The sequence below is a fragment of the Sminthopsis crassicaudata genome, chromosome 4 (genome assembly GCF_048593235.1).
Source record: "Sminthopsis crassicaudata isolate SCR6 chromosome 4, ASM4859323v1, whole genome shotgun sequence".
NCBI lineage: Eukaryota > Metazoa > Chordata > Mammalia > Dasyuromorphia > Dasyuridae > Sminthopsis > Sminthopsis crassicaudata.
This window is the reverse complement of record NC_133620.1, coordinates 440,387,018-440,410,440: the sequence shown is the minus strand read 5'-3', so window position 1 is coordinate 440,410,440 and position 23,423 is coordinate 440,387,018. Positions and strand designations below refer to the sequence as shown.

General features: G+C 36.0%; 1 protein-coding gene across 1 annotated transcript in view; it reads left to right on the top strand.

Moving 5' to 3' along the window:
• The first annotated feature begins 1,070 nt into the window (after positions 1-1,070).
• The window catches only part of GJA5 (gap junction protein alpha 5), a 67,924-nt gene continuing 45,571 nt past the window's right edge, over positions 1,071-23,423 (top strand). The window contains exon 1 of the mRNA XM_074263275.1: positions 1,071-1,469. The gene's annotated coding sequence lies outside the window, so the exon portion shown is untranslated. The remainder of the gene's footprint in view (positions 1,470-23,423) is intronic.

The following is a 23,423-nucleotide window of genomic DNA, read 5'->3' as shown; positions in this document are numbered from 1 at the left end:
GACATCAAAAATTGTTGGACTTCAAAATCCTCAGGAATCATTGGAATCCCTGAGACATGAAAAGATTGTTGTAGGACTTCAAAACCCTCAGGAATCATTGGATTCTCTGAGACATGATAAGATTGTTGTTGGACGTCAAAATCCTCAGGATTCATTGGATTCTCTGAGACATGATAAGACTGTTGTAGGACTTGAAAACCCTCAAGAATCATTGGATTTTCTGAGAAATGCTAAAACTATTGCAGGACTTCAAAATCTGCAGGAATCATTGGATTCCCTAACACATAAAAAGATTGTTGCAGGACTTCAAAAACTTGCGGGGATTATTGGATTCCCTGAGACATGAAGCAAAGGACAATAGATTGGTTTTGGACTATCTCTTGGCTGCTGAAGAAGGCATATGTGTGACATTGAGCCTGCTCTGGCTGTGGGGAGAGTCATCACTAATAGCTTGTGAGTTATTGCTATGTGCTTGTGTAATACCTCTCATGCGGATGGGTTTGTGCATACCTGTCTCTAATAAGATCCTTCAGCCCAGAAACCCACCAGCAATCCCCACTTTCCTTTGGTGCTTTTCATCTCCCTTCCTGAGATGTCAGGGAGGGTGTAATCATCTCCTTTGCAGTGTTTTCACCTCTTTCCTGAGAAGTCAGGGAAGCCGTGATCACCTCCTTTTTGGGGTTCTCATATCCCTGAGAAGTCAGGAATGGCGTGACCACCTGTGTTCTAAAACAAAAGAAAGTAAGAGATGTAAAGAGCTGAAACTCTTGAATCAATGCATTGGGGTCAGACAATAGAGCTCTTGAGACTAATTACTGATTGATCAATGTTAGGTTCTTACTAAGTGCTAAGTTGGTACTTAACAATTCTCTAGTTCCGGCCTTTCCTGGTAGTTTGACTTGTGAATTCCTAAGGAAGAGCTAGCGTGCTTGGGAGGAGCAAGCTCATTGGTTGAAGTGGTTCTTCCCAGAAGCCCTTGCATTATCCCACGCCCATTCTCTGGGAGGATAAAAGAGGACATCACTCCAGAGATAAGAGAAGTCTCTGCACTATATCAGGCTTGACGGGGCTCTCTGCAGGAAGGGAAGTCACTTCTCTGGACAAGAGTTAAGGGCAACTGCCTGGAGACAACGGTTCTCTACAGGAAGAAGAATCTGTCCAAGAGATTTGAGTTGACACAGCAGATCTCTTCCCAGAGAGCGATTGGCAGCTTCTGGAGACAACAGCACACTACCGATCAATACTCTATAGGAATATGCTTGTATATATATAGGATATGCCCAATCATTTGATGTATGTAGAGAATTGTGAGAGTGACTAGGAGGTGTAGTGAGACTAGCCAGGGTCACTTCTGTAAGAGAGATGAAGAGGTGAGGTCACAGAGATCCTACATGCCCACTTTCTTCACTTCTACTACTAAAGACCAAGAATAAAGACTTTTGCTTATCCTGATTCCAGCTGATTCCAAGGTATCCAGGGTGCTAATGTGGCCACCACAGTTTTCTGGGGATAAATGGAGAAATTTTTCTTAATTTTGTAGGATGTATTGTAATGGTGTCAAATTCAAATAGACATGGGGCTTATTAAACTTACACAAGGATTTCTTTGGCACATATTGGCTTAGAAAACCATTTATTAACATTATATGTGTTCTATTGTATTTTTATTTATTTTGTTAATCATTTCCTAATTATACTTGAATGTAGCATGGCCACCAGCTCCACAGGTGATACTTCTCATGAACAGTATTTCTAGGGTGTCTATCTTCTAGGATCAATCTGCTAGGCCTACTTTACAAATAAGGAAACCAAGGTCTAGGGAAGATGTCATCTGCTTTGGAGTAACAGAGTTAGTTGTTGTTTGACCTTCATTCTTAAAGAGGACCATGTTATCAGAGAGGTGATGGACAATCTGCAAGTGAATTGGGTTGAAGTGAGGAAGGGCTGTGCAAAGTCCCCAGCCTCACTTTCTATTCCAGAGCCATCTGGATCCAGTGGCAAGATCTAGATCAGGATTCTTGGAGATGGCCTTGGAAACAGTTAGGTAAGGATACAGTGTGAATCAATCACTGCTAATAGAACAGATTAACTCTCTTCATATGTCCACAAAATCTAACAACTAGAGAAACTTTTTCCTCTAACATCTAAAAATAACACCTAAAATAACATTTAAAAAAATCTCAGTCTTCAATATCTGCTGAAAGCAAGCTGTATAAATTTGAGTGAAGTGGGTCAAATTGATTTTTCCATTTGAATTAATATTTTGACCTTCTTTTCCAAACCTGTTTGATTTCCTTTGAGGGCTAGATCTGATGGACTTAACTTTCTTTGCCTGCCAGTATTGGAGGGTCAGGGGAGTTTGTCTTTAACCAGAAGATTTCTTTTTGAAAAAAAAAGGGAGAACTTTGTAGTCCAGGATTACATTTTTCTTTTTTTTTTTCTTCTTTTCTGAGCTCTGAAGTCAGTTTCTGAATAACTTTGACCAAATTTAGAAAAAAATATTGGAATAACTGGCAGAAAAGCAGGCCTGGGTTGAAGTTAGTTTTAACTAATTCCCTGAGAGCAGATTGTTAAATTTTCAGTGGGAGTACTGATACCTTGGAAATTGGCAAAAAGCTTTAAATTAGATCTTGATTTGTTGTTTGTTAATTGCCTAGGTTTAAGAATATGATGGATGTGGGCACCTAGGTAGATAGAGTACCAGCCCTGAAATCAGGAGGATCTGAGTTCAAATCTCACCTCAGACTTTTAACACTTTCTAGCTGTGTAACTCTGGGCAAGTCACTTAATCCCAATTGTCTCAGGAAGGAAGGAAAGAAAGAAAGAAAGAAAGAAAGAAAGAAAGAAAGAAAGAAAGAAAGAAAGAAAGAAAGAAAGAAAGAAAGAAAGAAAGAAAGAAAGAAAGAAAGAAAGAAAGAAAGAAAGAAAGAAAGAAAGAAAGAAAGAAAGAAAGAAAGAAAGAAAGAAAGAAAGAAAGAAAGAAAAGAAAGAAAGAAAGAAAAAAAGAAAGAAAGGAAAGAAGGAAGGAAGGAAGGAAGGAAGGGAGGAAGGAAAGAAGGAAGGAAGGAAGGAAGGAAGGAAGGAAGGAAGGAAGAAAATGGTAGATTCAAAGCTAATAAAGCAGATTTAACTTAAATGGGTATCTGGGTAAATTTATTTTTAAAATTTTTGATGATAGAGGTTTGGAAGGAAAGTGGGGAAAGGAGCACGTAGGAGATGAAAGATCCAATTCAAGGTCCTCAATGATGTCAATATTAATAATAATGAGAGCTCACTTAAAAAATTTCTTTAAGGATGGCAAAGAACCTGGCACAAATGATATATTCTGATCTTCACAATAACCATAAAAATGTCTCCATTTTACAGATGAAGAAACAGGTTCTAATTGGTTATAACTTGCTAGTATGATTATCTCTGTTTTACAGATGAGGAAATTTGGGCTCAGAGGGATTGAATGACTTACTGAGGGTTATGAAACTCAAAATGGATTTTATGTGGGATTTGAATCCATCTCTTTCTGATTCCACATTCACTCTTGCCACTATTCACTATCCCTACTGTCTGATCCTCCTAAATGGCAACCTACAGAAAACCCAGAATCCTTCTCTAGGAATTAAGCAGCCTTTTTGGCTTGGGTATCTCCTAAATACCTTAGGAACAGATGAGAAAAGGGGTACTAGCTGGCTTTGGTAGAATGAACATTTTGCAAATCTCTTTAGAGTGTCCCGTGTAGACCCAAACTAGCTCTCTAACTTTATCTTCCACCACTGGTCTATAAGAATCCTACCCTCCAGCTAAATTGGACTCATGATCTTTTCCACACCAAGAATGTCTTCCTCCACCTGTCTGACTATTGAAATCTGACCCATCTCACCAGATATGGGCTAAATTCCATCCTGTTTGCTGTCTTCCTTGACTTTACCAGGTCCCAGAGATCCCTTCTCTGAATTCCTGAAGAGAGTCTGTCTTTATGCTTCAAATGGCATTTAACATATGCTGTCTTACGGACTATTTGTGCCTGACCTGTGGTAGAACATTCTGAGCTCACATTGGTCTATCAGCTACAGTCGGACACACTGTAACTTGATTCTAACATAGTGATGTCATTTTGGGCCTTTTTGAGAATGAGGGACAATCACCACTAACATATGCTGTCATCTTATATGTTAGTTGTTCACACACATTATAATAATATCATTATTATGTTAGTTGTTTATATATACATATATATGTCCATAAAATATATATGCAGATCTCAATTTCCTTCAGAAAGCAGGAGCATGTCCCATTTCTCATCCACCATGTTCTATATCCAGTAGACCTGCAATGAACATTTGCTTAAATTTGTCTCTCGAATGAGGCAGTTAGTGGTAAAATGAATCGATAGAGTGCTGGGCGTGGAGTTAGGAAGACCTGATTTCAGATCTTTCTTCAGATACTAATTGTGTGACCATGGGAAAGTTATTTAGCCTTTGTTTACCTCAGTTTCCTCAACTGTCAAGTGAGTGAGGATGATAATAGGGTTGTTGTGAGACTCAAATAAGATATATGTAAATCGTTTACACTAGTACATAATCTAGAGAATCTGCAAATGCTGCTTGTTATGAACACCATCATTATTTTGTATTGTAACACTATAGATTGTAATCCCTAGAGATAAGTACTAGGGTGGTTATTTAAAAGATTTATATCAAGTGAGATTTCAAGTCCTTTTCCTCTTCATTTCCACAAATAACCTCTGACCAAAATATTGCTTATAAGCAGGAAGCCCTCATATTGGGTGGGATCTCCCAGGATTTCCAATTATATATACTTAGCTCTTTAGTGCTGGGGGCTGAGTAGAAAAGAACTGGAAAACATCCTTTTGATTAGTGTGGGGAGCCTCTAGAGGAAATTCCTTACCATACTTTGGGTTTTGCCATGAAGGCTTTACCATTTACATAAAATACCATGGCTGGTATTTTAAGGTTAGCCTGTGCTTCTCACACTATTAAGTACAGCCTGAAATCAGGACTTCATTCTCATTTAGGTTCAGTCACTGAAAATGAATGGGGTAATTTTTTACATCCTTCTCTACTCATTTTCTCATCTTGGAACATACGTAAAGTGTCTCTGTGACGAGACAAGGCATAGAATCTCGGCCAAATACCCTCTCTGGGCCCCAGTTTTTCATCTCCAAAAATGAGGGTATTGCACTAAGATCCCTTCCAGATCTAAGGTTCTGCCCCCACAGTCCTATGGCTTTGTCTCCATTTCTATGTGTTTTTATGTTGTGCATGTAAAAACATGATTCTGAGAAGGATCCATGGCTTCGGCAGACTGCCAAAGGGATCCTTAGCACAAATCAGGCTAAGGACTCTTAAGGTAGAGACAACTACAGGCAATGTCACTTTAGTAATTCAAAAGCCGGGGAGAAACTCTCTCTTTGAATGAGTTTACAGGATGAAAAGAGGGCAAAAGGAGGTTTAACAGTAACTTAGGTCTGATTAATTAAACAGTAGCAGAATATGAATCAAACCAGGAGAAACAAAGGAACATTTAAGTGTGAGAGGGACTGTTTGGTCCTATGTTAGAAGAAAGGATGTGGATTCTATTAGTGTTTTTACAATTCACATTAATTAATTCACTTGGTTAGGAAAGGAGTAAAGTTTCTTTCTACTTTCTCTATCTCCTTTACAGCTTGTGACATTATCCCTCTTTTTTCTTGTTCTTGGGTTATAGCATTTTGAATATCTCCTCCTCCTTTCTTTCTCCTTTCTTTCTCTTCTTCCTCTTTCTCTTCCTCCTCCTCCTCTTCTTCCTCTCCTTGTCTTCCTCCTCCTTCTCCTTCTTTACAATCATTTTTATACCAGCAGGTTGGGAATGAATGGTTGACAAATGAATGAAAAAGCATTTATTAACTATTCACTGCCTGCAAAGCATTGTGCTAAGTGATGGGGAAACAGAGAGAAGCAAGTCAATCCCTGCTCTCAGGAGGCTCATATTCTAATAAAGGGAGACAACACAGTGACCTATTTTTAGTGCCTTTGAAGTGTCTTTCTCCCTTCTCAGATACCCATAATTTATTAGAAGTACCTTTGAACTTTTTAAAGCTCTGCCATGTAGTCCAGTTAAGGATCCCTCCTGTGGCCGCTGGAGTTAATCTAAAAGCAGGGCCAATGGTCTAGGAAAAAACTGCTCCTCCTAGCACTTTGGGGCTCAGTTCCCTGTGAGTAGCAGTTGGCTAGCAGTTGATGGTTGTACAGATGGTGGGTCCCTTTTCCACAGAAGCCGCTTCACTCCCTCATTTCTGGCTGCATGGATTGAGCTGATCACTTATCACAACTGATACTAGTGAGATCATGTTTACTTCCAGAGCTTTGGGACTCAGGGACACTGGGCTTTTACTATCAGGTGGTGGAATGGTTTGGGTTATCTGACATATGTCTCTTCCTTTATCAGACTTACTACTTCATATAAACTAGCTTTTCAGCCCCATGGATCTCTCCTCCTAAAAAGTTAAAGCTAACAAGAGTATTGGTTCCTTCCCTGGGTCTAATAATCCCTGGATATTATAATGCTAGGGAATGGCTTCTGGGAAAATTGTTTGGATTAATGCATGTGTTAATATTCAATAATTGGTCCATCAATCCTGAGGAGCTTTTTGGGAGAAATTTGATTGGGAGGAGATTTTTTTTTTTTTTTTTTTTTTTTTTTTTTTTTTTTTTTTTTTTTTTTTTTTGGTTGAGGCAATTGGGGTTAAATGACTTTCCCAGGGTCACACAGATAGGAAGTGTTAAGTACTTGAGACCAGATTTGAATTCAGGCCTTCCTGACTTCCTGACTTCAGGGCTGGTGCTCTATCCACTGTGCCACCTAGTTGTCCCTGAGAGGAAACTTTTTAAGTTGTCAGCAAATCTAGAATTGTCAGTGCCTTCAAAGGATTGGAGTTAGCTTTAGCCATGTCTTTGTGTTGAGATGATTTCTTTGCTAATGATCAATGAGACTAAGCAGTAAGGAGGAGAGAGTCTCGGGTCTCTTTTCCTGCCTTCCCCAGAATTCTTCACATGGCTCCTCAGGAAAAAAGACTTCAGATCTTGGCCTTTTCATCCATTCTTTTCTATTTTAGGTAGAGAGTAGAGTTTCCAACCTTGGGAGTTTCAAAAGCTAGGAGTACGGGGAGTTCTGCAAGGTCTGGAGTGACCTTTGGGACTTCAGCCCACAAAAGCTGGCAAAAAATATTGCCTTTAGATTTGAACTTGGTGGGATCGATGCAATTTAGGAACTGAGCTAACTTGCAAGCCTAATCCTTTGTTAGAGACTGAGATGCTAAAGAATGTAATGTCCCCAATTTTTAAGGAAAATGTTTGTAGATTTGTTTTTGCTATATCTGTGAAATAACTATCTCTCTGGAAAGGCTAATTAAGTAAATGGAAATGGAGAAGTCATCATTGGCTCCCTAACAAATGAGTAAAACCAGTTGTTCTGGGCTTGAGATAGTGGCAGAGAAGACACTGAAATCCCTCATGTGCCTGAGAACCCTGAAAGGGAAGATGTAACAGTCCTGGTCCTGAGATAGTGACAGGAGACCATATATAGCTATATTCTGAAAGATGATGGTATAATATCATGAGCAATATTTTTTCTTAAAAGAGTAAGAAACAGTAGAGCAGAAAGAATTTTATAGAACTCCTGGGGAGAGAGTCAAGTAAGGCATCCTGAGGGCATTTGACTAGAAGGAGGAAAATGAAAAATGGAAAACATCTGTCAAAATTGCTATAACAAATGATTTTCCTAATTAATAACAGTGGAGTCATCACGTTTGGACAGTAAAATGAGGAAATATGAATGATACCAAAGAAAACAAAGATAGGAAAAGCAGCTGGATCAGATAAAATGAGTTAATCTAGTTTTGGGGGAAAAACACAATTATATCCACCTCTCATATAAAACTAGAGTTTCTTGATAATATATATGACATTGGTAAGAGTCTCTCTCAAACAAAAAGGGTGAAGGAGATAACTGCTTTTGTCACACCATTCTACCCAAAGCCCTGTTTTGTTTTGGTCTTGGAAAATGAAATCATGTCTGTAGTTGCCAGCCAAGAAATCAGCTATCTAAATTATTGAATGGCTTGAGGTGGCTTTATACTGAGATAGACAAAGGGAGCTAGAACAGTTTATATGAACATCAATGTATGGTAAATAAACTCCAAGGTATTTTTGAAGATACCAATAATGAGCAGGTTAGATACGTATAAATACAGGGGTTGGTAGAAAATCTTTGGTGTCAGGGGGTGCGTTCATGGATCCATTCTGATTATTTTTGTCTCAATACCCTGTTTATCCATTTGAGACTAGGTCTAATTAAAGTGTATCACTACACATCTATTTAACAGGATTTTGCTGGATATTATATAATTTTGAGGTCATTGAGGGATCATTTCTCAACATATTTGAGATAAGAGGAAAGTAAATGCTATGAAGAAACCATGAATCTTATTGTTAATTTTTTAAATTAAAAAATTAGATTTTAAAAATTAATATCCTTAGTTTTCATTATTCTTTTTCATCTGTCTTTTCCCTTCTACTTTCCCAGAGTACCATATCTTATAACAAAGTTTTTTTAAATGCAAAGAAAAAAGTTTTGTTTTTTTTTACAAAGCCAATTGACACATTGAAAAAGTCAGAATTTATATTCAATATTCTATTCTCATGGACCCCAACTAAATATTATTTAAACTATTTTTAGTCATTTCCTAGTTGATGGACAACTACTTTGTTTCAATTCTTTGCTACTACAAAAATACCGATTTAAATATTTTTTTTTATTGGCCTCCTTGAGTTATATGTCTAGTAATGGAATCTTTAGCTTTAAAAGGTATAGACTTTTTGATAATTTTATTGGCATAATTTCTAATTGCTTTCCAGAATGTTTATACCAATTCACATCTCTAACAATAATCCACTAGAGTGTTTGTTTTTCCTCAATTCTCCACCACTGATTTATTGCAACTGCTTCTGCTATTTTGGGATGTGAGGTATTGTTCTGTCTTGTATTTTTTGTTATTAGTGATTTGCAATATTCTTTTATATATTGTTAATAGTTTACAGTTCTTTTGAAAACTGTTCATATCCTTTGACTATTCATTTATTGCAGAAACATTTTTGTTCTTTATATATTTCTGTTAGTTGTCAAATGTCTTTTACATCAGATCTTTACTATTTGGTACAAATATTTTTCCTAGTTAACTGCTTCCATTATTATTATTATTATTACTATTATTATTCTAGATACATTATTTTTGCTTATATAAAAGCTCTTCAATTTCTTCAATTTTATTAATTGATTAATTTTATGTTTTATAATTGTCTCCATCTTTTGTTTCATTAAGAATTAAATACCCATATTTGTGATAGGTTCTACTTTTCAATCAGTTTGGCTAAAGGCTTATAAATTTTGTCAATTTTTTTAAGGAAAAATTTTTTAGTTTTATTTCTTAGTTTCATGAACTTAAAAAAATTTCCAACTTATTTATTTCTCCTCTAATTTGCAAGATTTCTTATTTTGTGTTTGTTTTGGGCTTGGCTCTAATTTTTCAGATTGAATATTTTGTTCATTAATCCACTTTTTTCTATCTTGTTAATATGTTTTTTAAGGATAAAATGTCTCATCTTCATAATTGTCATTCACAAAGTTATCAATTATTTCTATGGCTTGTTCATTGACTTACTATTTAGGATTTCATCATTAAGGTATATGTCTTTTGTTTGTACTCTCTGAATTGATAATTATTTTTTGTCATGTTATAGTGAAGGACATCCAATAGACAGCTGAAATACTCCATTATTATTCATACAATATCAAGAAATCTAATGGAGTGAACTCAATTGTGGATGATTTATGATAGGGATTGGGAAAAGACAAGAGCTGCCCATGATGGAAAGTTACGGATGGATTATGAGCTGCATTATTGGAAAGCAGCATTACAACTCCCTCTCTCTATGTTCACCATTTAGATTGCACAGGTCCCTTGAAGCAGGCATCTAAGTGTGGAAATAATATGAGATCCCAGGTGAATGTTGATGGAAGGATAAAAGGAAGGAGGAAAGAGGAACAGAGCAGGAAGATTCACCAGAAAATGAAGGCATAGGTGGGCTCTCCTCATAGAGGCAACATGAGGACCCTGGGTAGAGAATGGGAGAGAAAGGCACAGGAAAGAGATATAGAAAGAATATGGTACTTGGAAAGTGGAGAGCTTTACTTTTGTCTTGGGCTCTGCCACCAGTAATGTAATTATAGATAATTTACTTTTATTTTTGGTATATTGTTTGTTTGTTTTAAACAATATACTTTTAACCTTGGTTTTTTTATCCACAAAGTACAAATAATACTGTATGCTTATGCAACCTATCTCAAAGAATTATTGGATTTTTAAAAACTGTAAAGCACAATCAATTAGAAAATCATAGAATTACAATCATAGAGGTGGAAGAAACCTCAAAAGTCCAATCCCCCACTCCATTTATTGTTCATTGCCTCATTGACTTCTACTATCAGTACCTATTTATGCCTTCTCATCCAGGATAATTTTATCCATGTCCTTCCATGATTGTTCAGAGAAAAACATTGAGAGACTCAAGTGACAGAAAATGTTTTGCAATGCTTTGCAAATCTTTAAAGCAATATATGAATATGTGCTAATATATTACAAATTTGGAAAACTTCTTTCTTTATAAATCACAATATTTCATTGATCATAGAATCAGATAAGGCACTTATCTGAACTTTGTACCAGATAAGGCAACTGAGGCTCAGAGAGGTTAAGGGATTTTTTCAAGTACAAAAAGCTAGTAAATGCCTGAGACTGAGTTTGAACTTAGGTTTTCCTGATACAAAGTTCAGTGCTCTGGGAATTACATCATACCATTTATCTGTTATACACCAATCCATTCTTTTTTTTTTTTTTTTTTTTTTTTGACCAGGTATATTTTTAGTGCTGTCCTTGATACCAATTCTCACACGCTGATTTGTAGTGTCATGCTATACAATAGATATCACACTTCTTTCCATCATCCTGCAGATAATAACCATAATTCATTGTAACTACATATTTATATTTAATTTGTAATTATATATCATCTTGCTTTACTTTATTCTCCCAGTCTTCGGCACATAGAACTCAAATGTTTTTTCAAAATTGATTCATTCATTTATTAGAGAATAGTGGGGCTACAAAGATGAGTTTTGCAGCAGGGAGTAAGCTGGAATTAATTAATTAATTAATCAATGAACACTTGTTAAGATCCTTCTATAACACTGGGGATACAATTACAATAAATGAAACCTCTAACTTCAAGAAGCTTACATTCTATGAAATGGAAAAGAGAATGGGAGTGCATACGAAGCATAAGAAGTATTGAAATGGCTGCACGGTTTCTCAATTGCTTTCTTCTCTTCATGTTTATCATCTAGTTATAGTGGTTGTTCAAAATACACGTATTGGTAAATTTTGAGAGGTGTTTGTCTACCTGTGAAGGAAGCCTTTATCTAGTTTGTTTCTCCCTTGTGAATTAGAACACAGATCTATTTTTCAATGATAATGGATTTTTATCAAGGATGCCCTATGGTACATTGGAGCTCCGGCAATCAGTACAATATTGTCCATAGGCATGAAGATTGGTAGAATTTCTCTATCAAAAGGGAATTCCTCTTCTCTTTGGTTTTACATATACATATAATATGGTAATCACAACATATCACATCATATTATATGTTATGTTAAATTTCATTATAACATATAATACTTATTTCATTATTATATTATTAACATATAGGTAGCATAGTTAATTGGATGCTAGACTCAAGAAGAAATATGATCAAATCTGGCTTCAAACACTTACTTGTTGTGTGGTCTCTATTTTAGTTTCCCCATCTATAAAATTGGGAAAGGTAGTTAAATGGTGCACTGAATAGAGGGCTGGATATGGAATCAAGAAGACTGATCTTTCTGAGCTAAAATCTAGCCTCAGAAACTGTGTGACCCTGGTTAAGTCACTTCATCCTGTTTGCCTCAGTTTCCTCATCTATAAAATGAACCGGAGAAGAAAATGGCCAGCCACTCCAGCATCTTTGCCAAAGAAAACTCCAAATTAGGTCACAAAGAGTCAGACATGAGTGAAATGAATGAACAACAGAATGGGGATAATAATAGCATCTACCTTCCACTTTGCAAATCTTAAAGTACTATAGGAAGGCTGCTGCTGCTGCTGCTGATGATGAAGAAATATGTTTGTAAATGCTTGTTGATTAATAATGTAGGTGGCAAAATGGATAAGTTGGTGGGCCTGAGTTCAAATCTGGCTTGACATTTATTAGTTATGTGATCCTAGGTAAGTCACTTAACCCTGATTGCCTCAGTTTTCTCATCTGTGAAATGGAGTAATAATAGAACCTACCTCTCAGGGTCATTGTGAGGATCACATTTAATAATTGTAAAGTCCTTAGTACAGAACCTGAAACATGGTAATTGCTATATAAAAGTTAAGTATTGTTAAAATGCATCACATATTAATGTAATTTATGAATAACAACTGTAATTTTGGTTTCAGGTGAGTTTGACTTATTTTCTTAGTCATTCTCTTTCTTGCATTACTATTATTTGCATTACTACTTATATACTACATAATGTATATTATATATAATTTTTATTTTAACATATTTAATATATGGAATATGATAATATATAGTAATACTATACATAAAATACAATAAAACAATTTGTATATAAATTTGATATATGATTAATATATAATATATGTTATAATATATTCTCACATAATGGGCAGAGTAAATACCCACACAGTCAGCAATGTCTGAGAATCCACAAAAGGAAGGAAGGGGGAAATGGGATGGCTGCCTAAGGCAGTTAACTTGGGTTGGGGGTCAGGGAGAGGGAATCTTTTGTGAAGTTTGGGTTGGAGGGTGAGATTTAAGCTTATCTCCTCCCCCAACATAAATCATCTCCCAAGATCTGTGAAGGTTTTCTCAGGGTTTGTCAAGGTCATTCTTATCTTCCCTAATGTTTCACCCTTCACTCAGCACATTTCCTTTTGTATGTTGTTTTGTATGTGTCTGGGTATTGGAGGGGCAAGGGACGCTGGGTTTTGTTTTTTTTTTTTTTTTTTTTGTTTTGTTTTGCTTTGTAAAAACATATTCTGCCTGTTCCCACAGGTTCTTGGTATTGGTTTTGAAAGATGATTCAGAGATATTAAAGGGTCCTGATTCCAGGAAGATAAAAATATCTCCACCAAATAGGTTGTTCTCTACAATTAAAAGTGAACCTCTCTTCAAGAGAGCAATGTCTGCTAACTAGGGAGGGTGACACTTCTTGGGTGTACTGCCTCAGCTTCAAGGGGATTTAAGTGGGGAGAGGCAAATCTCTTTATTTATATGAAGGTCTCAAATTTAGCTACCCCAATGAATAAATAGTAACTTGAAGGATCCAGTGCAACTGACAATTTTTAAAAGTATTTACAAAGTCTTTTATTATGTCTTATCACCCACATGAGACCCCATGGCTCTCTTCTCAGATCTCTCTATATCCTCTCTCTCCATACCTTTAACTTTCATAAATTTGATCATCTCTACATAGAAAACTCCTAGATCTGTGTCCAGCTCTAGTCTCTTGCTTGACTTCTAGTTTTGTAACACCAGCTGCCTCTTGGATATTTTCAAGTGGATGTCCCAGAGCCATCTCAACCTTACCAAAATAGAATTCATTATTTTTACTCTCCAAACACACTTCTCTTCCTAAATTCTTTATTCCTTTGAAGTCTGCACAATCTTTCCAATAATCTACATTTGTAATCTTAGAGTCATTCTTCATTCTTTTCTCTCCTTTGCCTTTTAAATCTAATAAGTTGCTACACTATGTCTCACATCTGTCTCCCTCTCTCCATTCATATGGCCACCACCCAAGTTCAGATTCTTGTCCCTGGATTGTTACAATATCCTAATTATTCTGTTTTCAGTCTTCCTCTCTCCAATAAATTATCCTCTACACAGTTGCCAAAATGATATTCCTAAAGCACAAATCTGATCATATTATTTATTTATTTAAGAAACTTCAGTAGTTCTAGATAGTAATCAGGAAGATTGGAAGAGGGGACAGTATTAGGGGAAAGATAATGAGGCTAGTTTTGAACATTTTGAGCTCAAGATATCTATGGGATATCCAGTGTGGGATATCTAAATGAGTGTCGGAGATGTGAGATTGAAGATCAAGAGAAATTAGGACTGGTTAAATAGGTCTGAGAATTATCTGCATTGAGATGATAATTGAATCTATAGGAACTGATGAGCTCCCTAAACTAGTATAGATGGAGAAGAGAAGAGGAAAGGAAAAAAGAGAAGAGGAGAAGATAGGTGACATAAATAGAGGAGAAGGGAATAGAGGGAAAGAGAAGAGGAGAGAAGAGAAAAGAAAAAAAGAAGAGAAGAAAGGAGAGGAGAGAAGATAGGAGCTTTGGAGGAACACTAATATTAATGGGTGAAACTTGGATGAAGATCCAGCAAAGAAGGAGAAGGAGCTCCGACAGGTAGGAGGAGGACCAGCAAAGAGGACTATTGGGAGAACCTAGAGAGAAGAAAGTATGTAAGCAAAGGTGGTGATCAACAGTATATAAAGCTGCAGAGAGATCAACAAGTGTGAAGACAGAGAAAAGGCCATTAGATTTGGCAATCATGAGATCATTGATAACTTTGGAGGGAGTAGTTTCTGTTGAATGGTGAGGTGAGAAGCCAGACTGCTCAAAGTTAAGAGAGTGAGAGGAAAGGAAGTGAAGACACTGCTTGTAGATCGCTTTCTTAAGAAGTTCAGCCATGAAAGCTTGGAGAGATATGGGCTGTTAGCTAGGAGGGATGAATAGTCAAGTGAGAATCTTTTTTAAAAAAAATTATGCTAGATGCCTACAGATGAAGGAGACATGGATATGTTGTCAGCAGCAGGGAAATAGCCAGTAGAAAAGGAAAGTTTGAAGTTTAATGTGAAAGTATGGGTGATAGAAGGGGAAGCTGCTAAGGAAAATGGGTTGGAATAGGATCACTTGTGAATGCAAAGGAGTTAACTTTGGAAAGAAACAGGGTTTTCTCTTCATGTAAACCTGAGATGACAGAGATCGTCATGGAAGACCTGGATATTCTATGATCAGTAGAAGAGGGAGAGGGGAGGGGAGGAAGAAGTAGAAATAGCATTTGGAGAATGGAGCTCCATTTTTTCAGTGAAATATGAGGCAAGAGAATGACAAATATAGGAATATGTTTAGAAAAACTGCACGTTTAACGTATATCATGTTGCTTGCTATCTTGGAAAAGGGAGAAGAGAGGGAGAAAAATTTGGAGCATGAGATTTTGCAAAGGTAAATGTTGAAAACTATCTTTGCATGTATTTATTTGGAAAAAGAAAATGCTATTAAAATAAAGTATAAAAGGAAAAATATAAGGCAAAAGGTTCTCAACTGAAAGGGGAAGGAGGAAGGACTGCAAGTGAGGAAGGATGGAAAAGTTTTGGAAAGCCATTGTGATAAGTAGGATAGTGAATCAATTAGGAAAGTATAAAAAGAATTGCCTTATTTCAATGAAGGTTTCTATGAAGTCTTTTGAGATCTCCCAGTTTCTCTTTCTTGACTTAACTTTTATGTATTTTTTGTGTACCTGTTGAGATTAGTATTATTATTTTTTGTATACTAAGCACTCACATGATGTTTTGCAAATACTAAATTTTAATGAATTTGTGTTGAATTGAGTTCATAGGACAGTGTACCATCCTCTATAAAATGACTGTTTACATTTTCTATAGTGGTCTAAGTCTATTTGGCAATTATCATTTATCTTGTTTCACCGCATCAACCCAGACAGACAAATTGTTCTTATAGCTCACCTAAGGTCACACAGCTAGTAAGTGGTGGAGCCTGGGTCTTCTCACTTTTACCATACATTATACCCTACATACGTGCTCTGAATCCTTGCCTGGGCATCTCCTCTGAAGTCAGGATCAATTCCTTCCTTGGGGGAAGGATTAATCTTTCACCATCTTTCTTAAGTGTGTATAGAATTTTGTTTGTTTTTGTAATGGCTGGATCTGGTTTCTCTGGGCCTCCTATTACCTATCTATCTCTGACATGCCTTGAATAATCAGGCACCAAAGGAACTCTGGGGAGAACAGATTGGGTCCATGTAGACATAGTTGAGTTTTGAAAGTAATTATTTAGCACAGGGCTTGGAAAATTATGATCCATGGGCCAAATGTGGCCTGCCGGCTGTCTTTATATGCCCCATTAACTGAGAATGATTTTTATATTTTAAATATTTGATTACATCTAGTTTAGCACTTACCACACAGTAGGCACTTACTAAGTCTTAGTTGACTTGATATAACTTGATAACGCAATTTATTGTCATAGTAATAATAAATTTCCCATCTGCTAATAGTTGTACCAAAGATACTTTCAGTGAGCTTATAAATCTAAAAATAGTTTTAATTATTTGACTAATATTCTGTAGAATAATAAATATGAAAAATCTCAGACTGTTGCTATTTGAAGCCAATGGGAAAAAGAATGGAATAGCAATAATAATAATAACCAATAATAAAATTTATATGGCACAGTTCTGCCTTTGACAAAGATTACTGAGCAAATCATTAAACCTTTTAGTGTTATAGGTAACTCCCTTATAATTATAAGAGATTATGGAAAAGGAATGGGATCTTAAAAGATTACTTGGGGTCATTTTACAAATAAGGCAACTGAATCCCAATTAGATTGTGTTCATTTTTTTTCTTCCTAGTTTCTCCTGGAAATTGATTTTGGATTGCCTCTCTGTACTCAATGAGAGCAAACTTCCTGGACGTCTGTGTAGAATATAATAGAATATGTGAAAGAGGAATATGGCTGTTACCTGAATCAGACAAGCTTTACAGAACAGTCTGGGGAAGGAATGTCTGACATTCCAGAGGCTTCCTTATTAGGAGAGAGGCTGGGTGAGGGAGATTCATGGCATGGTTAACAGCCATTTGGAGGGGGTTCAGCAAATATAGACTCTGACAACAACTTCCTGTGTGAAGGCAGTATGATGTAGTAGAAACTACTGAGCTAAACAGTGGGAGGATCAAGTCTGGTGGTCTGGTCTTGGGTACCAACTTTCTCATTTATAAAATGGAATTGTCTTGGATGATCATGAAGGTTCTTTCTGATTTATATTCCTTATGAAATTATTTATTAGATTATATCCTATTTTAAAAAAACAGAAGGTGTCTAAAACTTTAATTTATGAAAAAAGACAAATTATAGGATGGTTATTTCACAGCAATGAGCTTCTTTGCCTATGATTCTTCACCAAGTACTTTATCATATGCCCCCTTTTTGTTTTTATTTGTTTTCTTCTCCAATTAATTGGTAAAGGCAGGAATTATGGCTTACCCCATTTTTGGATTTGGGATACTTTGTACTCATTCAGTGGACCTGTGATCTTGTTGATACAAAATGATACACAATGACTCAGGTTGTAATCCAGACATGGGTTACCCATGCTATGTAACTCTGGTTGATGTCCTTCTGTAAGTTAAACATCAGGAGTCCATACTGGAGGTTTCTCTCCTGACTTGGTGAGGATATCAGTGCAACATTAACATTCTGGCTGTCCATTGGTTATCCTTTAGCATGGAACCAGACTTTCTCCTCTTCTTATCATATATTTCCTTGATAATATCTTTTATTTCTTGTCTTTTTCTAAGTTCCTTATTGGTTATATGTTGCAGCTTGCTTACACCTACCATCAATTTCTCCATTGCTTTCTGTGAAATAGTAATTTTTCATGCTTCAGAGGCAATTGCCTTGTTTGGACCACACCACGTGTCCCTTATTTCCATGGGAAACTTGGATTTATCAAAGAAGTTTTGCAATTTCCTGAAGCCAATAGAGTTTATTCTCTTCCTGTTCAAATTCAGGTTCAAATCACTGTTCACCTATCCTGTCTATTCTAGATACAATGCTGATTGACAGCTAGATGGCATTGGGAAGAGCACTGAATTTGAAATCAGGAAATCTTGAGTTTAGATACAGTCTCAGACACTTACTAGGTATGTGATCATGGGCAAGCCACTTAAACTGTTTGCCTCAGTTTCCTCATCTGAGTAATGGGGATAATAATAGTATCTATCTTCTAGAGTTGTTATGAAGATTAAATGAGATAACTTGTAATATATTTTGTAAACTTTAAAGGGCTATATAAATGCAAGTTGTTATTATGTATATATTTTCCATCAAAACAAATAATATAACCTGAGGGCTATAGACATTCTTTATTCTTTTGTTCTTTCTTGTATGGCCAAAGTCTTGATCAACCCTTCTAGGAAATTTGACAATGTACTGGGGCTTTTAATTAGAACAGTGTCATCCACAAACACCTTATCACACACAGGAAAAAACTCTCTTTAACTTGGACCCTGTGCTGAATGTTTACTATCACAGTGGTAAATAACCTTGGTGACTGTCAGTTTTATGCTTTACCTCATGTTTATAATCTGCTGAATCAATTGTTGAAAGTTTTTTTCCCCCTGTGATTTCTTTTAAGGAATCTTGAGTGATATTTATGAAGGTTTTGGAGCTTCATTGCTAGAAGGAGCCTTTAAGATGACATTTTATTCTATTGAATCAAATGGGTTATTTCATAATCAAAAAACAATAGGATGTTAAATTCTCTACTTTTCTCAATCAATTGAAAAATGATAAAGATATGACCCTGTGTTGAAAAACACTTTTGAAAGCTTACTTTCTGCTTATTAGTATCCTCATTTGAAATGTCTTCAATTAGACTAAATGACTTGTTTAAATACTTTATATAGATGGAGATCAGACAAATAACCCTGTGGTTGTTGATGTCTTCACAATTATCTTTTTTATGTCTGAGATTTTCCTCTAACACTTTTGGAATTTTTCTCTCCTTCTTACTGTTTTTTTTTTTTTTTGCACTTTTACAATCAGTGCCTAGCACAATTAATAAATGCTCATTGACTTGATTTGACTTGTCTCTTCCTGCATGGATCTTTTCTATTGAGAATTGGTCCAATCCAACTACTTTTCCAGCATGGTTCATTTGGCATCAGAGGGTTTGGATTTTTTTCCATTGGGTAAATCATTTAAACTCTTTTAAGACTTAGTTTTCTTATAACTTCCAAGATCCCTTCTAGCCTTAAACCTATAATTCTATGATTCTATCTTTCTTCTCTTTAGTGTCACGTCTACCTCCCCTAGACATATTTCCAGGATTATGATGTTGAGTTTGTGTAGTGGTTCCACAGTCCTTGATGATGAAAAACATTTGTTATAATGATTTCTATAAATCTCTTCCATTTATATGCCAATGATTGGTGTTCCATTTTTCATCTTTAAACGTCTTCAGGATGACTGTGTTTAATTGGCTTATTTGTTAAACTTTTAAAAAAACTGGCTTTATCTATACTGCTTTGTTTTTCTGATTTACAAGATGATTCTGATCAGAGTTGCTTCTTGCTCTCCTTCATAAGAACTTACAAATTAGTTTATCTTCTAAATCCTTGTTGCTTCTGACTTCCCCCTTTCTGCACTTACTGCTTGGCACTAAGTTTTTGCTGATTAAGGCAATTTCTGGGTTCTGTTGGTCTTTCTGTTGTGGCAATAGTTTTACAGTAGCTGAACCATATTATAGAGTTATATACAGTGTTAATGTCATTGCTGATGTCCATTTTCTGTTTATCATTAATTCCTTGATTACATGGTTCATTATTGAGTTAGTCAATTGTATGCCATGTCTTTTTCTCATTCTTCTTGCTTTTTACTATTTCTGATCTTTTCTTTAACAAAGTTAGTTAGTTGACTCTATCTAGACATTTATTTCAGGAATAATTCCTACATCAATATGACATTGTTTTCTATCTAGTAGAATAGAGTTTATTTAATTTTTTGCGATGTTATCTGGTACTCACTATGTTCAGCATCACAGTTTTAATGTCTTTCAATGTACTTTATATGGTTCCTGGTTATTTGAAGTATCCCTTTAAATCTCTAAGATGTAGCTGGCAGCGATTTTGATGAAGTTGATTTCAGGCCTCTGGCTCTTTGGATAACAGAGCTATACTCCATGTTTTGAGGGAACTTGACTTTTCTTGGCATCCTATGCTAATGGTGTAATTTGTCCAGAGCTGATACTTCCCCTGTAGATTAGAGAACTTTAAATGTACCAGTGATAAGAACTTTCCTTCCCCTCTTCCCCTCAAAGAGATGGACAAACATTATCTCTAAAAAGCAACATATCTGATAATTCCTTGTCTAGATTCACTTCTTCAGGCATAGTGAAACAGGAAGAATGAAAATTTAACTTGTCACAAGAAAACTCTAGGGGGAAATAACCAGAAATAGCTGGAAATCTCTTCCACAACTAAGAAACCATCAAACAACTGGCTTTACAAAATCCATTCATATAAGCATGGTAAAGGGGAGAGGTAAGATGGCACAGGGGGGGAAAACAAAGTATTTAAATCATTACAGAAATGGGATTGGCAAATGCTAGAAAGCAGTTATAGAAAAATATGTGATCATTTTAGAGTTATAGTGGTGCTAGAAATCCTTATGTTGGTGTAAAAAAAAGCTTGTGCTCTACTCTCACGATAAAACAATAGATTTTGAGATTCCCAAAGAGGAATGGGAATGTGTAATGTCGAGGTTACTTTCTGGAGGATCTCAGTGTCTGTGCCTGAGTCTGAGATCTAGCTTGAGCACACACTCACTTGAATCTCTTTCCCATCTGCTTATTTCAATTCTTCTTAACCCTTATATACATTAGCACAATTACATCATTACAGCACACTGAGCATGTGCCAGCTGTAGAATCATTACATCACCATACTAAGTATTAAGTATATGTGAACTAGAGAACACCCTACTGTAAGTATCTTTGCTTTTATATATACTTTTTTCAGAATTTCCCAATATCTGCGGTTCTCTACAGGAATGTACAAAAAAGCTCTTAAAGTTGGTCCTTTTTTCTCTCAAGGATGAAAAATAGAGAGCATAGTCACCAATGCTTCCCCACCAAATCCATCCCCATTGGAGGTGGCTCAATGGACTGCAGAAGCCTATAGTTTGTTAGGAGATTGGTGTGTGGAAGGGAGCTTTTCTATAAGATAGAGCTACTTAGAATGGACTTCAAAGAGACTATCTTGGGAAAAGATTACTAAGGAGAAGAGACACAACTGGAAGAAATATACTTTCCCAGAGGTCTTTGCTTTATTGGAAGTTGATGACAGAGAGAAAAATCTAGAAAAAAAGGCAAAAAGGTAGAAATACAAAGCAGTTAGGTGATTACCCAAATTGCCTTTCTGTCTTAGATAATTGCTGATGCATTTCAATTCTATTGTTGAACCAACCATACTCAAAATAATAGAATAAGCAAAAAAGGGACATATGCAGGAAGTTGACTTATTGGCTAGAAAGAAGAGTTTCACAAACTTTTGTTGGATCATAAAAAGGGCCTGTAGCAAGAGGCGAAAAGGTATGTTGAAAATAATCTTGCTGAAACTTGGGGATGATTGAGGCTTTTTCCTAGATACCTCCAATGCTAGTTCAGTAATACCCTGGAATCAGATGGTATTAACTACTTTACTGGGCATCAAAGAGAGCAATGAAGATTGAAGTGAGGTGAAGATAAACTTTCACCAGGACCAGACATCTTCACAGAGAAAAGGGTCTTTAATAATAAGAAACAATTGAAAGACATTCAGAATACTCCTTTTTCCTGAGCACAACACTGGATTCTGCTCACTATCTGTGATTTACTCCTACTTAGATCCCTCTGCTTGCCTTTCCTCAAAGTTGTTCTTATACTTCCTTCTTCTGTTGGATACAGATATCCATTTTGGAGATACTATAGCTATTCCAGATAGAGTCCTTGAGTTCCTTGGCAAGAGATGTTTTTGATAATATTGGTCACCTTTATTATCCCCTTTATTATCCCCTACTAGAACATTGCCTTTCTGTTATGGAGTGGCTGTTACCTCAGTAAAATTATGAGCTATGCCATGCAGTATTATCTAAGATAGATAAGTTATGGTAAAAGTAATTTGATAAAAAGTAATTTGCTAGAGAAGGAAATCACAAATCATTCCAGTATTTTTATCAGGACACCCCACATTCAGTCTTAAAATGATAGAAGAAATGACATAAGAAAATGAGCCCCTAAAATTTAAAGGTTCTTCCACTACTAGAGAATAGACAACTACAAATAGCACCAGAATTAATGAAGCAATTGGGCCAAACTTGAAAGAATGCTAAGCTGCAGATGCATCTTTGTGATAATAGAAACCTGGAGTGTAAGATCTATGAATCAAAGTAAGTTGGATGTGGTCAAACAGGAGATAGAAAGATTAAATATCAACATCTTGGGTGTCAATGAACTTAAGTGGATGGGAATGGATGGATTTAGTTCAGGCAATCATTACACATTCTACTGTGGGAAAGGATCCCTTAGAAGAAATGGAATAATCTTCATAGTCAATAAAAGGGTGAGAAGAGCAGTAATAGGGTATGATCTCAAAAATGACAGAAGGATATCTGTTCAAATCCAAGGCAGATCATTCAACATCATAGTAATATAAATCTGCTTCAACCATTAATGCTGAAGAGACCAAAGTTGATCAGTTCTAGGAAGACCTATAACATCTTCTAGAAATAAGACCAGAAAAAGAAATTCTACTCATCACAGGTGATTGGAATGCTGAAGTAGGAAATCAAAAGTTAATTGTAGTAACCAGCCATCTTGGTCTTTAATTTAAGATTAATGTGAGCTTGGATGGATAGAAGGGTTTGTTGTGCTATGATAGATAGGGTCACAAAGAGTCAGATATAACTGAACAATTGAACAACAATAATTTCTACATTACTTCTGCCATCCAAACTATCAACTACAGGGTGAATAGAAAGTACTTGAAATCCCTCATTGTGAAAATTCAGGTAACTCAGAACCTTCCAAAGGTTCTACTGCATTCTTCTGATCCCACTATCCTCTTGCATCATCAGTATAAATGAAGCAAGAACAACTCAGAGCATTACACTTCTTTCAGTGAGCTCTTAGTGATCGTCTCAAGCAACAAACTTATAAAACAATTTCCCTGTAGTCTAGCTAATTGGCCCATGAAAATTCCAGCCACTTTCAAGTCATACAACACCTGAGATCCAGATTAAACTCCTGTACACTCTTGCATGGGACAGGTTGTGAAGTGAGTATGAATTAAAGAGGCCCAATTCTTTTCTTAAAGAAAGGTTTCAGGATGTAAAGGAGCCCTGCTTCTATATAATTCACAAGCTCTTGGCTTTTCTCATTTCTTCTTAGAATATTCCTTTCCATGTATTT